The sequence below is a fragment of the Pezoporus occidentalis genome, unplaced genomic scaffold (genome assembly GCF_034315485.1).
Source record: "Pezoporus occidentalis ecotype Australia unplaced genomic scaffold, CSIRO_AGI_Poc_V1 ctg23, whole genome shotgun sequence".
Taxonomy (NCBI): Eukaryota; Metazoa; Chordata; class Aves; order Psittaciformes; family Psittacidae; genus Pezoporus; species Pezoporus occidentalis.
In genome coordinates this window covers 11613264-11626688 of record NW_026914180.1, presented here as the reverse complement: position 1 = coordinate 11626688, position 13425 = coordinate 11613264, and the positions used below count along the sequence as shown (strand labels likewise).

The 13425-nt window shown below is 37.4% G+C and overlaps 1 long non-coding RNA gene across 1 annotated transcript; it reads left to right on the top strand.

Moving 5' to 3' along the window:
- Positions 1–3604: 3604 nt before the first annotated feature.
- Positions 3605–12300, top strand: LOC134165121 (uncharacterized). The gene is made up of 3 exons (XR_009965377.1): positions 3605–4786; positions 9753–10267; positions 12025–12300. It is a non-coding gene; the product is annotated as an uncharacterized LOC134165121 (long non-coding RNA).
- The last annotated feature ends 1125 nt before the right edge of the window (positions 12301–13425 follow it).

Genomic DNA, 13425 nt, shown 5'->3' with positions numbered 1-13425 from the left:
CCCTTCCTGTGCCTGGCACTGGAGCTCCAAAGCACTGGTGGAGGGCACTGGGCTTTATACTGCCCCAGAGCACTGTGATGCTGCATTGCCGGGTGCCGGCACTATGACACAGGAGTGACGAGGCCTTCGCAGCCCTGCCCACCACAGCCCTGATGCTGCTGCTGCACCTCGGCCCAGCATCCCTTGGAGAAAGGGCTTTGGGCTGCTGGCCTTCAGGCAGTGCCTGTGCCCAGCAGGCCGAGGGGATGTCCCTGCCCATGGCTGTCGCACACTGGGCACCGCTGTGGGGTGTCCCTGTAAATTAATCCCTATGTCCAGACTGTATCAATAAAGGCTTTCATAGCACGTACAGTCGTTTGACTGTGGCCATCCCAGAGGTGAAAGAAAGGACTTTTGGTTCCCTCTGCATGAACTTTGCAGAAACAGAGAGGGCATACAGGATTTCCTCACCATTCCTTCTCAACACATCAAGTGGCATTCGCTACTATGCTCCTTATGGCGAGATCTTCTTCTTGGAAAGAAAGAGAATTTAAGAAATCTCTTCTGCGTTCGTTACGCAGGGCTATTTAGATATTTGCTTGTGTTTGTTATCATTCGTGTCTGGTTTGGGGGTTTATCTCTTGTATTATTATCTACTTGAATGCAACACTTCACTGACCACTGCCTCATTCCGTGCTCTGGATAGCTCAATAAAGTGTTTTGATCCCAATTCAATTTAAACCACGCAGACTGAGCAGCTTATCCCTGCAACACTCAGGAAAAACAAGTCCCTGACTCAGTTGTGTAGAACAGTTTTAAAAACCTCCAGGGAGTATCATCTGTAATAGACAGCCGACGATAGCACAGGCTGCAGCGCAGAGCTCGTGGTATAGAAAGTGTATAGCCTGCCTGATCTCCTGAGGTGAGGTTGCAGAATAGGCAGAGCTGCATTCGGTGTGCCCTGGTAGAGGTCCTCCTGCAGTAGGGGCTGAGCTGTTGGACACTGTCAGTAGCTGTAAGGTGTCAGGGGAGCTGAGAGAAGCTGGACTGCTTTCTCAAGGCTGAAGCTGTGTAGGGCCCACTATCGTTCCCCTTAGGACACACAGAAAAGGAGGAAAACAATAATACAGGAAGCTGAGATGCAGTAACAACAAAAAAAAAAGTTTACAAAGTACAAAACAGGGTTAGGAGGACAATTAAATGCAAGTGTTTTTTTCCAAAAGTTGACCTCCCACAGGACATCCTTGTCTCTAAACTGAAGAGACATCAATTTGATGGATTGACCACTCAGTGGATAAAGAATTGGCTGGATGGCTGCACCCAAAGTGTTGTGGTCAACACCTCGGTGTCGAATTGGAGACCAGTAAGGAGTGGTTTCCCTCAGGGATGGATGTTGGGACTGATCTTGTCCATGATCTTTCTGACATGGACACTGGGATTGAGTATTCCCTCAGCAGGTTTGCTGATGACACCAAGCTGTGTGGTTCGGTTGATACCCTGGAGGGAAGGAATGCCATTCAGAGGGACCTTGACATGATCTTAAGGTCCTTTCCAACCCTAACTATTCTATGATTCTAGGTTGGGTCTTGGATGAGGAATGTGCTTTATGAAAGACCAGAAAATAGCTGCTTTTTATCTTGCCCAACCCTTTCCAAGTGAAGGGGGCATCAGTATTGTTTTTACTGACTTCTGCTTGTATTATTATTACATATTAAAAGAATTGGAGTTGTCATGGTTTAACCCCATCTGGCAACTAAGCATCATACTGCTCTGTTTGCTCACTCCCCACTAGTGGGACGGGCAGGAAATCAGAAGGTTAGAAGTAAGAACATTCATGGATTGAGATAAAGACAGTTTAATAGGCAAAGCAAAAGCTGCATGCACAAGCAAAGAGAAACAAGGAATTAATTCACTACTTCCCATGGGCAGGCACATGCTCAGCCATCTCCAGGAGAGCAGAGCTCCATCACACATAATGGTTACTTGGGAAGACAAATGTCACCATTTTGAACATTCCCCCCCCTCCCCCTTCATCCATCTTCACATGCTGAGCATGATGCCATATGGATGGGATATCTCTTTAGTCAGTTGGGGTCAGCTGTCCTGGCTGTGTCCCCTTCCAGCTCCTTATGCACCCTCAGCCTCCTTGCTGGTGGGGTGAGGAGTGGAAAAGGCCTTGACGCTGTGTAAGCACTGCTCAACAGTAATGAAAACATCCCATAATTATCAACACTGTTTCCAGCACAAATCCCTTAAAATTTGGACTAAAAATGTGCCAGCTAACTGTAAGGATATGTATCAGACATATCTTTCCATTGATTTTATAGGAAGACTTGAAAGTTAACTCATATTCGTGAATATAGGCATGTTTTCTAGTGGAGGCTGACTAGAACATTGAAACATACGTTCTATATCTTGAAAATATTGATGGTATGCTAAAATATAGCAGCTTAAAAGAAATCAGGAAACGAAAGTTTGACCAGGTTGTGTCCTCTGTACCAAGTGCTGTAAATGTAACAACATACACATTTAAAAACAATGGCAAAATTCTATATCTACTGGAATATTATATTTCCTTGCTTTGCTTTTAAACTCCCATTTTGTAACCTGTGTAATTCTTTTAGGGAAAGTGTTACATTTCAGTGTATTAAGCAAGTTTTAACTTAAAATATGGAGAACTTTAAACTCTTGGGGAAATTTCCCAGTAATTTCTTATGAAAGCTTAATTCAACTCTTCTATCTTCAGTTCATATTTGAAAATCTTTAAATAATGTGCTACAGATATTTAAATGTATATTTGACTTGAAACTTAAAGGGGTTTTAAAATTCAGATTATTTGAGAACATCCTTCAGTTGAAAATGGCTTAAGGAAGTATTTAAATGCATTTAAGTGAACCCAAATAGCAACATTGTTTTAATGCAGATGTGTTAACAATAGATGTTGTAATAAGAAGCTGCAAATGTTAACAAGCAACTTACAAACTTGCAAAATCTATTCATATTCAAGAAACAAGTTGTTCAGGATACACACATTAGTTACAAAAATGCAGGAGAGGGTCATACTGGTGTGTCTGACACTGCTGAAGATTAGATAGGTAAGAAAAGCCAAAAACTAACCTCAAAGTGAAGGCACCAGAGAAGACTGTACAGTCCAAGAAGACTGTACAGTCCAGATCCATTACTGAATACAGAAATTGACAGTAGTGAATCAAGGGACACAAGCAATAAACAAAAGGAAAAGTCCTGCAGAAATGGAAGAAACCGAAGAAGTTGAGCAGCATCTCAAAAAAAGGATGCTAAGCGATGAAAAAAAAGGATTACAAAGAGAAGGAAGTACAACTATCATGGGACTTCAGCTAGGAAGTTAAAAGAGAAAGATCACATTCAGGAGTTAGCAATGTTGGATAAACCTAAGGAAGTGGTTCTTATAATTGAAAAGACTCCAAAACTTGAAATTTATCCTGAGCATGCAAACAAGCAGTATTCTTCTACACATATTGATGAGGAGCCAACATCATTGTTATCTGGTAAAACCCAGCAAAGGCCAACAGCAGCGAGAGCAAACAGAAGACTGGAGGTTTTGCGTGTTCCTTTTTGTTTGCATGTATGTTTGTGCGTTTTTGTTTGTCTTTTTGTTTGTTTGTTGGTTGGTTTGTTTATTAAAGCAGGATAAATTGATGGAAAATCCAATTCCATTTACAGTTAAGATTTATTTTTTAAGAATGATAATTAAAAATTGCAGTATCAGTTTTAAGCATATTCATTATCCTTGGAGACCTGTCTGTTGTTTGTTGGGCAGAACTAATCCTGAACTGGAGGAGGAGCACAGGAGACCAACTCTGAAAGTTAGCTCCTGTTCTCCTGTATGAGGTGAGGCAGACTGAAGTGTTCTGCACTTGCATCCTGTTTACCTGTTTATCCTTGACGATCTTTCTACTTGCCTGTCAGTTAATTAAATTCCAGTTTAATCCTGACCCTGAGGAAATTCAGGGTCCAAATGAACTGTGAGCATGCTTCTCAGTGGGAAGCGTGAATCAGACTAGGGAGGTCTGAATCTGTCTCTCTGCATTTGACACACTGAGAAGGGGCCCATGCAACCTAACTGGTGTTGCTAGTGAATACAGATTTAGACCTTGTGCTGGTTTGAGAATCATCAGCTAGCCCCAGGAAGCTCCCTGCTGATGTCAGTTAAGGACTGTGAAAGCTCCATGGGGTTTTGTGTCTCTGTGTGCAAGTATTCTCTCTATCCAGATTACACTTGCTGCTGAGTCATTTTAGATATAGCATACTATAATGCTGGCAAGGAGGTACTATTCTTTGGAGACTCAAAACCTTTTCCGAGCAGAAGGAAGCTTACCATAGCATTCATGGGTCAGCCTGATGCCAGAAACACAAAGTGCTGGAACATGCCACTGATAAATAAGTATCTCTTCCTATTCCTGCAGGTTTAGTAGTACTAGTTTTTCCAGGGATGCCCTTCTTTTAGGGTGTCTTTAACTGTCCACGTAGTAACAGCTTAGATGGCCCTTTCTGGAGGACTTATCTGGCCCACTAATCTAGTGATGAGCTAGGACATACTCAAAAGCGAGCAACAGTCAAGCGCAAACTGTTTGCATTAAGGCTACTGGCACATTCATGTATTGCACATGAGGCAAATGAGCAGTAAATGTGGTGCATATTTATGTATGTGAGGACCTTTCCTAGGAAGTATGAAGGCAGCCAGTGTGCTCTGAAGGATTCTAGGCTTAAGTGGATTTGTCTCAGTAGGATCAGGGACCACAGTTTGTTCCTTGATGTGAATGATAAAGTACAAAGATACTATAAATTACTATGGCCATGATCTTATTGGCTTTTTAATTAGCAGCATAGCTTCATTTTGGACAATAGTTTAAAAATACTATTTCTTTCCAAACTGTTCCATAATGCTAGAAGAAATTGTACTGAGAGTAGATCTGATTGTTTATCACATTTCTCCTTAAAACATCAAGAACAATTATTACCCAAGTTGTTAAATACACAAAAAGATTCATCCCAACTGAATTCAGAAAAACAAGAGAAAATTGCTGCATCTGTGCTCCAGTTCTTTGGCTTTCACAGGACTGATTCATACAATAATTTGAATATCAAGTTATCAAAATTAATTATAAAGAGGGATAACATTATTATCCACTTGCTGCAGATGGAATCTGTGATTACAAAGAGGTAGTGACTTTGCCAGGAACTCATAGGTGGTACTTTAAGTTCTGCTACAAAAGTACATTATGTCAGTATAATTTACAGCACCTCTAATGATTGTTCTGAGATATGTCAGCATTCAGTGTTTTATTTCTATCTTCTCTGTCTGAATAGAAAGCCTTGTATTTCAGTCATGTAGACTCTAAATCTGTCCAGCCTTCAAACAGGTTTCCATTATATTCTTGAAAAAGTGCTTTTGAAGGAGGATGGGATGGAATGGGATGGGATACTTGTGCTTGTCATTTTCCAAAGAAAAGTCACGCATTTCTAAGACTCTAAGAGTCAACCATAATAAGTGTCTTTGGCTTTCAGCAAATAGAAACTCAATAGAGAAAAACCTGATCAAATTACTTAGTTGAGTCCAGCTACTTCAAGATAGATGTATATTGCTGTTGTTTTTTAATCTGAAGGCACTAGAAGCTAGGGTTTTCAGCATGCCTTGGAGACTAGTCAGAGTTCAGTGCAGTACTAAAAAGAAGAACCAGCAGACTTTTTAAAAAAATATAGGTAATTTCAGACTGCAGCCACATAAATTGTTGCAGTAGTGCAACTGAGAGGGCAGTGGACTGTGGTTTGCTGAAGGGAATACTGCCCAGGAATGTGGTATGCTAGAAACTTTTAAAATAAATTTTGATACCCAATAAAATACACCAGTGAACCGCAGTCCAAATAGAAATAGATGATGTTTAGAAGAAATAAGTTTAATTTTTGAAGTACTTATTTGTTGATCACCATAGTAACTGCAAATTTATATCTCATTTTGTCCATTCCAATTTTTTTGTGAACCTAATATAGCAGTAAAATATTTCAGAAGAAACAGATGCAAATGAGGGACAGAGTTATTCAATTTTCATATACACTGGGTAGGTGAATTTAATAATTATTTATTACTACAGTATTGCTTTGTCAGTGTTCTGTATCTGTTAGCAATTGACAACATGACTTCATTCAGTGAGAAAACTGTATGGTAACCTGAACTGCAGCTGTTTAAACCTGGAGAAGTTGATTGCAGAAGAAGGGATTCTTTAGTTTTCTTACCTGCCCTATTCTTTTTTCAGTTTTGTGAGATCACCAGCATTGTGAAGTATTTCACTTTAATATTTCTCATTGTTTTGAGGATGAAAACACAAACATAAAGGAACTGAGCCAAGATAAAAAGGTGAAACAGAGTGCTTCCTCTATTGCCAAAGTAATCTGCTGGCTCTTGGCTACTCATAGTTCCCGTGTTTGAATATATTAATGAGTTTTTCTTCCTTAAACTGTAGCAAAGCAGATAAGCCTTTCATAAATTAATGTATAGCAGGTGGACACAGCATGTTTGACTTTTGGGGACTTTTGTGTAGAAAGATTTTCTATCTTGGACTTCATCATTTCTTCTACATGACAGTAGCACAGATTGTAGTGGAATATATTTTTGAGTGTTATGTTTACATTACAGTATTTTATTTGAGAACAATCTACAACAATTTAATGAGGTAAGGAGGTAAAAACGTAACACAGAAATTGGAATATATAAAATATACCATAAAAGTGTTAAAATATAGCCAATAACATATTTTGAAATAAAATACTTAAATTGTTGCTAGCCATGTAGAAATGGTGAATGATTCTAAATGGTTTTATGGCAGCACCAGCAATGCGCAGCAAACCTGTAGCATCTGGTTTTCTTTGTACATTGGAATATGATGCAGTCTCTCCAGCACTAGCACTATTGTGTGAGAGATCTCTTCTTTGTCCAGCACTCTTCCCATAGTTCAGCAATTCAAAATACATGCCTTCTAAGACCCCCCACAAAGATAATATGTATCATCTTGTAGTTTTACAAATATTGAAGAATAATTTTTTTTTTTAAACTGTCAGCTGCCAGAACCACATTTTCTGTGTCAGTCTTTCTTGAATGACTAGTTCATGTCTCCTTAATTGATAAATACTGGAATTTGCTGGACTGTCATGAGAAGTAAGACACACCTGGCCCTGCTAAGGTTTCTAATACAATTCCTGAAACAACTGTCAGTCTTACATGCTTGTTGCTTGTATGCTCCAAAGTATGTCAACATAAGCGTATTTTTGAACTCAACAAATTAATGAAATCATCTTGTTTGATGTTTAGCCAGGAGAACTGGAGCTTGTCCATGGGTGTTTACAGTCTTTTATACAGAAAAGAACCTTGTTCAGATGCTGTGCTGGTATTTCCATATTGGTAATTAGTTTACTTCTTAAGCTCTTGTAAACTTTGTCATCCCTGTCCCCTGAGCCTTCTGGTTTTGCTTCTGTAGAAAGAGATGATAACAATTCTCATGTCTTCATGACACCTTTGTGTGGTTGGATATATATTCTCATCTTGCAAGTAAATTTGCTACTAAGTAATAAAACTTAAAGGCTTGGGTTTAGATAAATGCATAACAAAAGATATATGATAAGTATTAATCCTTTTTTGATCTTTAGATTAACGATAAACAAAAAGCTGAATGTGTTTTATGCGAGCTATTTTACAGCTTCATTACATTAACACGAGAGTATGCAGTGGCTTTAATATAAATGATACAAGGCTGTAATGTATTATCTACTTATATATAAGATATTATAGTCCAAAAAGATCATAGTGTTAAATATAGAGCACAATAGACCATAGTTATAAAGTAAAATATGTTACTTTGTTTCAGCATCCTAGATTAAGGCCTATGTATTTTCCTAAATTAATGTTTTGCTTTTGTCATATTCCCAATGAGATAAAACTTCTATTAAATGGCAAAAAACTTTCATTAATAAGTCAAGTGAGTAAAATACAACAAATATCAAGACCTTCATCAGCAGAAGCTGGTCTGAAAACTGGTAAGTGGGTATCTAATTGTGTAGGGAGCTGGTAAGAGAACATTAAACATTTCCAAAAAAGTTGACTGTTTGCCCTCAGTGAAGTGCTTTTTTTCCTCTTTTGTCTGTCTTGTTTGTTGGGTTTTTTTTTCCCAACTGCCTCCAAAAGTTAAGCAACTCCAGAAAATTTTAAGTTTGTGCCAGTTCCTCATCTATCTCTATAAAATGGCTAATAAAGATGATATAATAAAGGATGGGGTAAAGATATTTTGCATCAAAACCTAAAATCTTCATGTGGGGACGAAGCGACCTACATCTGTGCTATGTATGTGCTTTCCAAAGTAGACCAAAATGCCTGTGTCTGGACTGGTATGTACCTTGTCATCTTCATTGAATGAAACTGCATGGAATGCCCATGCCTGCAGCCAAAAATGCAATAAAGACTAATTCTTAAGAGTTACAAAAAGTTTACTTCACTCTAATCAGAAAACACTGTGTGCCAGTTTCTGGAGGAAAAAAATTAGACACTGTTTAGATGTTTTCTCTATTGAACATCTTTCTGAGTAGCTTTTATCTTTATGAAGAAAACAGTTGAGCTTTTGCACAGTATGCGTGCTAAGCTGTCATCAGATACAGGAGATGTGAAAGACAAAGCTTTTGAAACTAGTAAAATAGAAGTACTGGTAAATGCAGACTAAATGTAGATAGAGATCTGTATTCTATTAATGAGGTCCCTGTTTAATTTACTCTTAACACCTCATATGCACTTACTAAATAAGTGCTACTGCTGTAGCAACTTCCATTCTCAAGATAAGGAAACAGACATTAGTGAAAGGTACTGGAGACATCATGGAAAGTAGAATTATTTTAAGAGGACTTTAAATGCAAATAGGCTAAAAGACTTTACATTATTTGATATATAGATGACAGACTGTCAAACATATTAAACAAGACTGGGAATACTGGCAGAATGTAAAAAGTATAAATAAGCATAAAGCTTAATGAAATGTCATGAGGGAACCTCAGAGCTATACAGAAGAACAGGAAGAATATTTATCCACAAATGTATAAAGTTATGCATGAGCTAATATATCCTGCCAAGTGATTCAGTACCACTGTTACTGGTATTTCACTAGTGCTAACTGACTTCTATCAATACCCAGATGATTTAAAACTAGCTCAGATATTTCAACTTGTTAATTAGGTAGGGTATACCTAAGACAGGAATTAATTAATCAATTAAGATGTAGATTTATACGTGACATGGACATTTAAAAGCAATACTGAAAAATGGTAATTTGATGTCAAAGAGAACAAGGGACATGGTGGAAGAATTTAGATGTGACAGTGTTGAGGTGAGGGTGTTATATGAACAAATTGAGATTTTTTTATAAGGGTTTTTATAAGGAATAAAAGCAGGCCACTTCTGTTTGGAAAAATGGAGAAAGAAGGTATTGAATAGAGCAGGATCCCAAAATGGCATGTGGGCTTTTTTTTTTATTAAGGTGAGGGGGAGGATAAACTTTGCAAGTATCCTGAGATTACACACCTGATGATCCAGAAAGTTTTGGAAAGTAAAGATATGGCAAGTTTTTGAACAGAAAGATAGTAGCTATTTTTCACAAGTTTAGTTAAAACTGATAAAAACTTGAAATGAGGTAATTTGAGAGGCCAGATGGAAAATATTACTAGAAGAACAATTAATGATGCTGATCTTGATTTGTTAGTCATCAGCATGGAGATGATAACTGAAGATGTGTCAGCTGATGAAATTGCTTGGAGAGAGAGCATAATGTAAGATGAGCAAAAGGCTATAGGCACTGCCCTGGGGAATAATGAGAGAGTGGGAAAAGAGTAAAAAGGCTCATAAGAAAGCTCATGAAAAGATGAACTGGAAGAACATTCTTGAAAAGAAATGGAGAAGAAAAAATTATCTTCAAGCCTAGTGGGTGTAAAATGCCAAGAAGGCATAAATGATCGATGGCATCAAAAATAAGAAGAAGGCAGAAGAGAAAGAAAAGAGAGATGGGAGATGAAGGACAGTGAGATTATATATGACAGGGAACAGCAAGAGTAGGCTGCTCCACAAGGGAAGACCATCTGAGAGATGATGATGACAGTGAGATAGTCAGGGCAGTATCTTCCCTTTCAAGGGCACAATCGTGCAGCAGCTGGGCAAGGCAAGCAGAGTTGGTCTGATTATGGTAGCTAGGATCACCTAACAGTCCAGATCACAAGGTAGGTACAAAATAATGAGAGATAATCTGAAGTCAGGTCAGCATGTTAGGGTCAGAATCAGGGCTGGTGACAGCAAGCAGGTTCAGCCAGCCTTTCAGTGATTGTAAGGCAAATCTGTAATGACAAGGCAAGTCAAAAGTCAAGATAGGAAATCCAAGTCAGCAGGTTCAGATCAGTGAGGACATGGCCAGGAAAGGGCATGCTTACAACATAGCTCAGTCAAGGGCCTGAAAGTTAGCACAGCTCCCCAGGTAGAGAGAAGAGACGCTCTTCTCACAGCTTACTCTCACATAGCTCTTTGCACAGCAGTCTTCTCCCTGGGTTGCCAAGCTGCATCATGCCAGAGTTGTCCTTGACCACAGGTGGCTGAGCCCCTAGGAGGGTTGCCTCAGGTGATTCACTATATTTAATGACTTCTGGTTGACTCCACTGCAGTTAATGAGAATTTTCTGGTTGGTTTAATTAAGGTCAGGAAAGTCCTGTGTCTCACCATAACTTGTTCTTGCTATTGTAAAGTGTAGAATAGGAAAATAAGATACTATGATCCAGAGACTGGAATGAGAATCACAGTTACATTGTGGTACGAACAAGATGATCTTTGTTTTGAAGGACTTAAATCTGAAATATAATACTTTCAGGAGGTCAGGGTTAACAAGATATTAAAAATGTCATTGTTTTTCATTCCCTATGCACTTTTGAATTTTGGTATTATTTATATGTGGGCAAATGACAATGGTTTCCTTTCAAGGTTTAGAAATTTATTTTAAACATTACGGTATAGGCTAGTAATTTATTTTATCATGGATATAATTTCCAATATGAAGTAACTTTTTAGCTCAAGATCCATCTGATAGGATTTAGTTTTTTTAAAAATATATAGGTTTCCAGCTAATGACTGATATTTTGCACCTATTGCAGATAACAAACTAAATGAGTTACCGAACCAGAGAAGGCTTCTTGCAATTGTGGAATCAAACCTGGAAGACTAGCAGGAAACACTGGCTTTGGCAGCAAGCCAAACAGGCAGCACAAATGATAAATACACAGCTGAAGTCTGATACCATGTTATTTATTCACTAGCAGTTTTGTGTATCCATAGAGTTGAATCACAGAGACATTCATATCTTCCAGGAGTAAGAGTACAGGGCTGGCTTTTTGTAAACATGGAAATAATTTTAGCAAATTTTCATGTTTAGAATTCTTTTGCCTGAGACTTACGTAAAAATAAGAAGTTGAAGGTACTATCTATTTTAACATAGGTGATAATGGTCATTGACTGAAGTTCTGACACTGGGGAGTGGTATTTAAAGTTGACTGAGTGCTGCTTAGGTATTTTTAAATCAAATACATTTTAAATGACTCATAACTCAGGAGTGTAATAGTTGGATCTGCATAAAGATATACTTCTGATCTATGTCTGCAATGCTAGATTGTCACTAGAATTGGAATATATTAATAGAAAGCTGTAAGTTCCAGCACGCAGGAATTACTTGGTTTTATTCTTTAAGCTGTGCAGAAAGAGTCTGTTACATATTTGCATTATATCTTATGTGACAGTACATAACAGTGTATAGAATGTTTTAATTCTTTGATTTAAACATTTTTAAAACAACTTGAGTAATTGCTGTGCTTAATATTTAGCATATTTTATTTAATATGAGAATGCAAAGGCAACTTCTCAACAATAAATACTGTGGCTTGAATCAAAAACTGTTGTAAAACTTCAAATTGACTAGCATATATGTCATTTTCTATAGACAGGAAAGGATATGAGCTAAAAAGGATTTTAGCTGCAAGTCTGGAAGCCAAAGTGAAAGACCTGCAGCAAAAGGAGACTTACGTAGCAGATCAGTTAAGCATACGTGGTTCGGAGGGTGAGTCCCTATGTGTACATTCATCTGTATGTACAGACAGTAAAAATTCTGTCTTTGATAGTCAGCCCTATAATGAACACTTAAATATATATATATATGCTAAACTGAAAATATGTACTGTTATTTGTGTCTGATTTGGAATATGTTAGATGATGCTATTTCTTAGTCATAAAGTGAACAAATGTTCTGAACTGATGTATACTCTGTGAAAGACAATTAGCCTTATGAGTATTCTGCCCTATCAAAATAGGCAAACAAATCAGGAGATTGTAAATTCTTTTTTGGCAGATATCTCAATCTGCTTCTACCAAATTCAGTACTTAATTAAATGACCTGAAAAATATAGTTTATGATCTAAATATATATTTAAGTAATTTTAACACTTTAGTTTACCTGAAAGTTTTCAGTAAGTTTTAAAATATGATTTCGTGATGTTGCAGCCAAGTTCCTTGAAGACCTATGCTCTAAAGCACAAAAGGCAGAGCTAATTTATGTAGACTTGTGTTCTTTTTGCTGTAGCCATTGTTCTGTTATACCCTTGTGGCTCTACTGAAGCTGCAGAATACTTCTTATACGGTGTGTTCATCTAGTCAATTCAGCTGCAGCTCTCTTGGTTTTACAAGCCTCTGAAAAACAGTGTTATAGTTTGAAGTGTCAGCTAGAATATGTTTCATATCTAAGTACAACTCTTGATAGCTGTCTGCCATTGTTATGTGGCTAGTGAAATTTTAATATATACACTTAATATGAAAATTTAATGATAAAATATATTAATAAGAAATTGTTTTGGTATAAAATTGTTGATAGACTATAAATTCTGAGAATATCTCTGGAAATTATTTAAACTTTGAAAAAACTTTCTAAAAGCAGGAAAAACTTGTTCAGAAAGGTTTTTTTTGTACTAATTTCTGTCAGATTTTCAGGTTTTATTAAACACTAAGGGAACTGATGGGATATTTCAGAAAATGGGAATAAATCATTAAGCTTTTTAGATGGAAATTTTTGTACTACAAGGGTATAGGTAGTGTTCCAGTCTGCATCACATATTTGCAAGCTGAAGACTGTCTCAAAGGTACTGAATAAATGAGCTGATCAGGAGCTGTTTGGACAGTTAATATTAGTTTATAGTCATTCTTGAAACAGTGGAAAATTTCCAGAAAGCTGTAGTGGAGTTACTGCTATGCTAGTGTTTTCAAAGGATATATGGGATAATATTGGATAGAGGCATTTAGCAGGGCAATATTAACAGAAAACTAAGGGAAGGAAATGTAACTGATGTGACTCATTT